The sequence below is a fragment of the Echinops telfairi genome, unplaced genomic scaffold, assembly GCF_000313985.2.
Source record: "Echinops telfairi isolate 266 unplaced genomic scaffold, ASM31398v2 ScPeMD7_7458;HRSCAF=8496, whole genome shotgun sequence".
Lineage (NCBI taxonomy): Eukaryota > Metazoa > Chordata > Mammalia > Afrosoricida > Tenrecidae > Echinops > Echinops telfairi.
The window spans coordinates 12154603-12159708 of NW_022111358.1; the positions used below are offsets into that span (position 1 = coordinate 12154603).

At 56.8% G+C, this 5106-nt stretch overlaps 1 long non-coding RNA gene across 1 annotated transcript in view; it reads left to right on the top strand.

Annotated features, from left to right (window-relative positions):
* Window positions 1-2107: 2107 nt before the first annotated feature.
* LOC123522757 overlaps window positions 2108-5106 on the top strand; it is a 5461-nt gene continuing 2462 nt past the window's right edge. The window contains exon 1 of the long non-coding RNA XR_006680980.1: window positions 2108-2343. This is a non-coding gene — a long non-coding RNA (uncharacterized LOC123522757). The remainder of the gene's footprint in view (window positions 2344-5106) is intronic.

Here is a 5106-nt window from a genome sequence, read left to right on the forward strand (position 1 = left end):
ACCGACCCTTTCTGGAATCTACAGGGGTCCTAGTCCCGGGTGGCCCGCCCCCGCCCCCGTCCCAGCTGGGCTCCTTCTCATGCAAAGCAGAGAGGCCGCTCCGCGGAGGGGTCGACAGCTGGACCTGGCCTCAGGCCCCTCCCAGGTGGGCTGGAAGCTGCTCGGTCCGTTTGGAGCGGCCGAGACTTCGCAGCCTGGACGTGAGGGCAGCCCAGTGTGGTGGGTTGTTGGGGTACAAGCTCTAGGGCATTGGGACTCTGCTGGTCGCCGTGTCCAGATGGCACGGGAAACCGGTCTAGGATAGCAACCTTTGGCGCTACAGCTGGAGTCATGGTGGCCCGCCACGCGGCCTCCTGGCTTCTGACTCAGGGCTGAACGTCCAGCTTTCACGCCTCCACAACAACACGCTCGAGTCCCGTCTTTCCGTTTAGTGAACTTTTATTTTAAAACGTACCAGTCTCGGAGACCGAGAGAGAGGGAAATAATTCACTGCCCCGGAAGCCGCTTGGCTCGTATTTACATCCGTGTCCGCGCAGCGAAGAGCACCAGCCTCCGATCGCCCTCACTGCCACACTTTCCTGGTGTTAAACTGCCCGAGTGCTGTCCAGCCAACGACCGCCACGCCTCTCCGACCCGCAGCCCGCACCGCGACGCGGGACGTTTACGTTTACGGCCAGGCCCAGACTTCCCCGCCACCCCGCTCCACAGCAGGCTTTCTCAATCAAGGGAGGGGGTCAGGGGAGCCATGTTCAGCTCTGGACAGCGGCCCGAAGGACCCTCCACCCCGACTAGGGACCTAGCAGGGCACCCGGGATGGGGAGGCTGAGGCCAGCCATCCTAGACGTCCTGCGGTTGGGGGTGGTGGTGGCAAAAAGGCACCCCATCCGCGCGCGCTAGACTCTTCCTGCCGCCTACCGGCTCCCCAGCCCCACCTCCACTCTCCGTCCGTACGTCCCCAGGGGCTAGAACGGCCCAAGGACTCAGCCGGTTGGGTCACCGCCTGTCGCCTTGGAGTCTGATGGGGCGGGCCTCCTGGGCCCGCTGCTCTTCCGCCCCCCCCCCCGTACGAGTTGCAGCGGGGCCTGCCTCTGGTCCAGTTCACAGTTCCCAGGAAAGGGCAGCGATGCCCCACCAGGAGGCACAGGGGCGCAAAGGCCGCAGTCATCAGCTTCAGCCATGGGTTGCACCCCACCACTGCTCGGCCAGGAGATGGCAAGGAGCAGCAAGGCGCTCAGACCCCCGACAACACTCCAGGAGTGGCCGACGGAAGCGGCACTTTGCTGCTCAAGTCCACGTCCCTCGGATCTGACCGGAGCGAGACCTCTAGTCCTCTCCTCCCCTCCGTCCTCTCTGACACACTCTCTTTGGCCTTGGCCTTGGTCCCCAGGTCCCATTCCCGCGCTTGGGGACCTTGGCGGCTTTACATCTTCGGTCTCGCTTCCGAGAGCCCACCCTGGCTCGCTGGCCGGCATTAGCAGTATTTTCCAGGCCAGATAACCCAAGTTAGGGGCTGACCCGAGAGACGCCGCACTCAGTGCGCTGCATTAAGTGACAAGTTTGGGGGGTTAATCACCTAGCTCCATCACGTACTGTGCCCACGGCCACGTTTTTCTAGGGGTGGTCTGGGCGGGGCAAGGGGAGATGGCCAGGCCCATCCAGCCGCATCCCGCCCAGGCGTCACGGTGTGCGCCTGGCCTGGGTAAACAACGCTGGTTTCCCACGGGGACTGGATGGAGCCCTGGAGGTCGGGGATGGGGATGCAAGTCCAGCGAGTGGGGAGCCGAGCGGGCCTGGAGGGAGATGGGGAGCCAGAAGGGCGGGGAGAGGCAAGAACTGGGTGGCCGAAAGTAGGCGGGCAGAGCCAGAGGGTAGACGGGGTGGGCAAAAGGCGTAGAGAAGTGGCGGCAGGGAAGTGGGGGAGGGACTCAGAAAAACACCCCGCGACAAAAGGGCGGCGGGGAGAGGCGCGGAGTGCAAGGACCACCGGCGGGCCGGACTTCGGGTGCGCGCGCAGGTGACAGGCGGGCTAGCGGGCGGGAGGAGAGGAGGCAGCGTGTTTGCGGGGGAGATCAGCACCCATGGAAAGGCGTGTGAGCGGCTCTGGGCAGAAATCCAACAAATAAATAAAACGTCTAAGACGGCGTGACAACAATGTGTGTTTGGGTGTGTGCCCGTGTTCCTCTGTCTGAGCACACACTCACACCCGGGAAGGAAGACAAACGGGGCTCGTGCCTCCGAGTAATTAATCCTCTCGCTAATTGACTCTCTCCCTTTACCCACTGCCGGTGGTCACCGCTGCTATCAGAGGAGACATCAAATGGGAAGAAAACAGGGTGAGAGAAGGTGAGCCCCTTTAGGGTTGGGATTGAATTCTAGCTGGACCTGGACTTGGCAGCTCTCCCCTCCTCCTCCCACCCCTCTTTTTGGGGCAGGATTCAATAGATGCTGTTGCCTGGGGCCGCGTGGGTCCAACATTAATAAAGATCTCGGATTAGGGTGATCAGGAGCCCTTCACATCAGGATCAGCTCTCTCTCACCCCCCTGGTCCCACTGTCCCAGGGGAGCCAGCGCAGACTGAAGCTCATCCACTGCTGCCCTGCTGGGTGTTTCCTCACTCTGGCCTTCCCTTCCCTCCCACTTGGCTCCCCCAGATCCAGGTCCAGCACCCCTTCTTTTAGTCACTATTTGCTCTCCTCAAGGCCGGGGACTGCTCAGCAGTCCCTGAAGCAGCTGAAGTTTTGAATGAGTTAGGAAATAGCTTTGTAGGCCAGTGGGTGGGAGAGAGGGGTATCCAGGGATTTCTAGGGCATCTACTGGGGTGGAGGGGCTGGACAGCTCAGTACACGTAATGGAGACTTGGTAAGCGGAGACTTCCTGGGGACAGAGAATGAAAAAGGTAGATCCCATGTGCACACCATACGGGAGTGTGTGTAGAAGAGAATGACCATTGCCAGGTGTGACTGGGGAACAGAGGACAGTTCTGGTCTCTGTGTGGTCATTCTACTCCCCTCAGCACACAGTTCTCAGGGCAGAAGGTGTTAGATTGGACTGGAAGTAGCTGAGTTGGCCCCAAAGGGCCTGTCTTAGTGATCTCCTGCTGCTAAAACAGAAATACCACACGTGGAGGACTTAAACACATGGTCCACGGGGCTGGAAGTCCCAGTTCAGGACGGGGAAGGCTTGCTCTCTCCGTTGACCCTGGAGGAAGGTCCTGGTCTCTTCAGCCTCTGCTCCTGGGCAGTCTGCATGGCTTGGCTTGTGTCTTCCCTCATCTCTCTCTTCAATGCTTGTTTGATCTCTTTTCTATCTCAGAGATTGATTTGAGGCACATTCTACCCTAATGCTGCTTCATTAACATAACAAAGACAACATATTCTTAAATGGGATTATAACCATATGAATAAAGGTTAGGGTTTACAACTCATTTTTTGGGTGGTGGGGGGTGGTGCAGAGTACACAATTAAAAACCCATCCCATCCCACCCTTTGGCCCTTCAAATTCATATCCTTACCTCATGCAAACACATTCACCCCATCACAGGACCCCAGGCCCACCGTCTGGTTGAGGTTTGGGTTTAGATCTGGGAGCTGCATGGTAGCTCTCACCTCTGTGAGGTGGCGGGGTTTTGTCCTGTTGGCCCCCTCCGAGGCTAAGTAAATAAACTCTGAGATTCAGACACCACCAGGTCCACAGAGAGGAAGGAGGAAGAAAGGCAGTTCCCCACAAAACCAAAATATAAAACCCCCAAAAAGCACCCCCCCCAAAAAAAAACTAAACTACATTCCAGGCCCCCCCACTCAACATAGCCTTAATTGCCCCTAGGGAACATTTGTGCATCTGACCAAAGCAAATCCCCACGCAGTCCAGCAGAATTAGCCACCCGGGTTGGCGCTCCAGAGAGAACTGAGGATCTGAAGTGGGAGGGGAGAGGGGAGTGCCGGCAGCCCTGTTTGGGAAGGTGAGAAACTTGGCTCCTGTCTCGGTCTCAGTCTAGGCTTTGGAAAGAAAGTGAGCGGAGAGGAATAAAGTTCCAGAGGAAAGACGGAGAAGGACATGGAAAAAGCAAACCCAAAGCAGAAAGGACAGAAAGTAAAGAAGAAAGAAAAAGGCGGGGATGGGGGGGTCGCCGCGGGGGAGAGACTGTAATAAAAGAGGGTGAAGGCGGCCCCAGGAGGTTGGGCCTCGTCCCAAACCATCAGTCTTCATTGTCTCCGTGTGTGCAAAGGCAACTCCGGCATAAGGAAAAGCCACTATTGGAGCCGCGGCTTTATTTTATATCCTATACATCAGGAGGGAGGCAAAGCTTTATTTTCGCCAAGAGACAGATATTTTATTTCTCTCTTACGGTTTTATGTGTGAGAGATGTCAGGTTGCCACAATGGATGGCTAATGCATAGGCAAGAGGAAGCCGTGTTGGCATGCTGTGTGTCATGGGGTCTTAGGCGGGGGAGCGGGCCTGGGATTTAGGGCTGATGGGACACTCTGGGGGATTTCTGCTAAAACATCTTTCTTCATAAATCCAGAAGCATGGTCAGCTCAACAGGGAGAAGAAAGAGTTTCAGAGGGAAAAGAGTTGGGCTTACTAATAAAGGAACACACAAAGGAACAGCGAACCTTTCAACAGGCTTGGGCAGAGTGGGCACCCTGGCCCCATGCAAACTTGGAGCCTCAAGTCCCAACACACAGGCGCCAGTCAGCCACTGGGAAGCGGCTTCCAGACAGAACCCTATGTGACTCTCCCCTTTTCCCCCAATTTTATTCTTTTCTGCCTTTTTGCTTTCACTAGAAATCGTTTTTTTAACCTCCTTAGAGCCTGGAGGGTAGGAGGGGGATGGTTGGGGAGGAAAGAGCTATTAATTTGCAAATCATCTGATCTGTGAAAGAATCAAGATGCCTTGTTTTTCCACCGCTAAATCCCGGGTCTTGAGTGGACACACGTATGCACACATGAGCCCAGCTTCCAGCGAGTCCTGGAGTGTAGGTGCCAGATTGGAATCCAGGAAAAGCCCCCAGGGACATGGAGGACAATTAAACATTAGATCCCAAAGTGCGCCAGGCTCCTCCTTGAAACCTGGAGAGAAGGGTGGGGGTGGGTGGGGAAGGGAC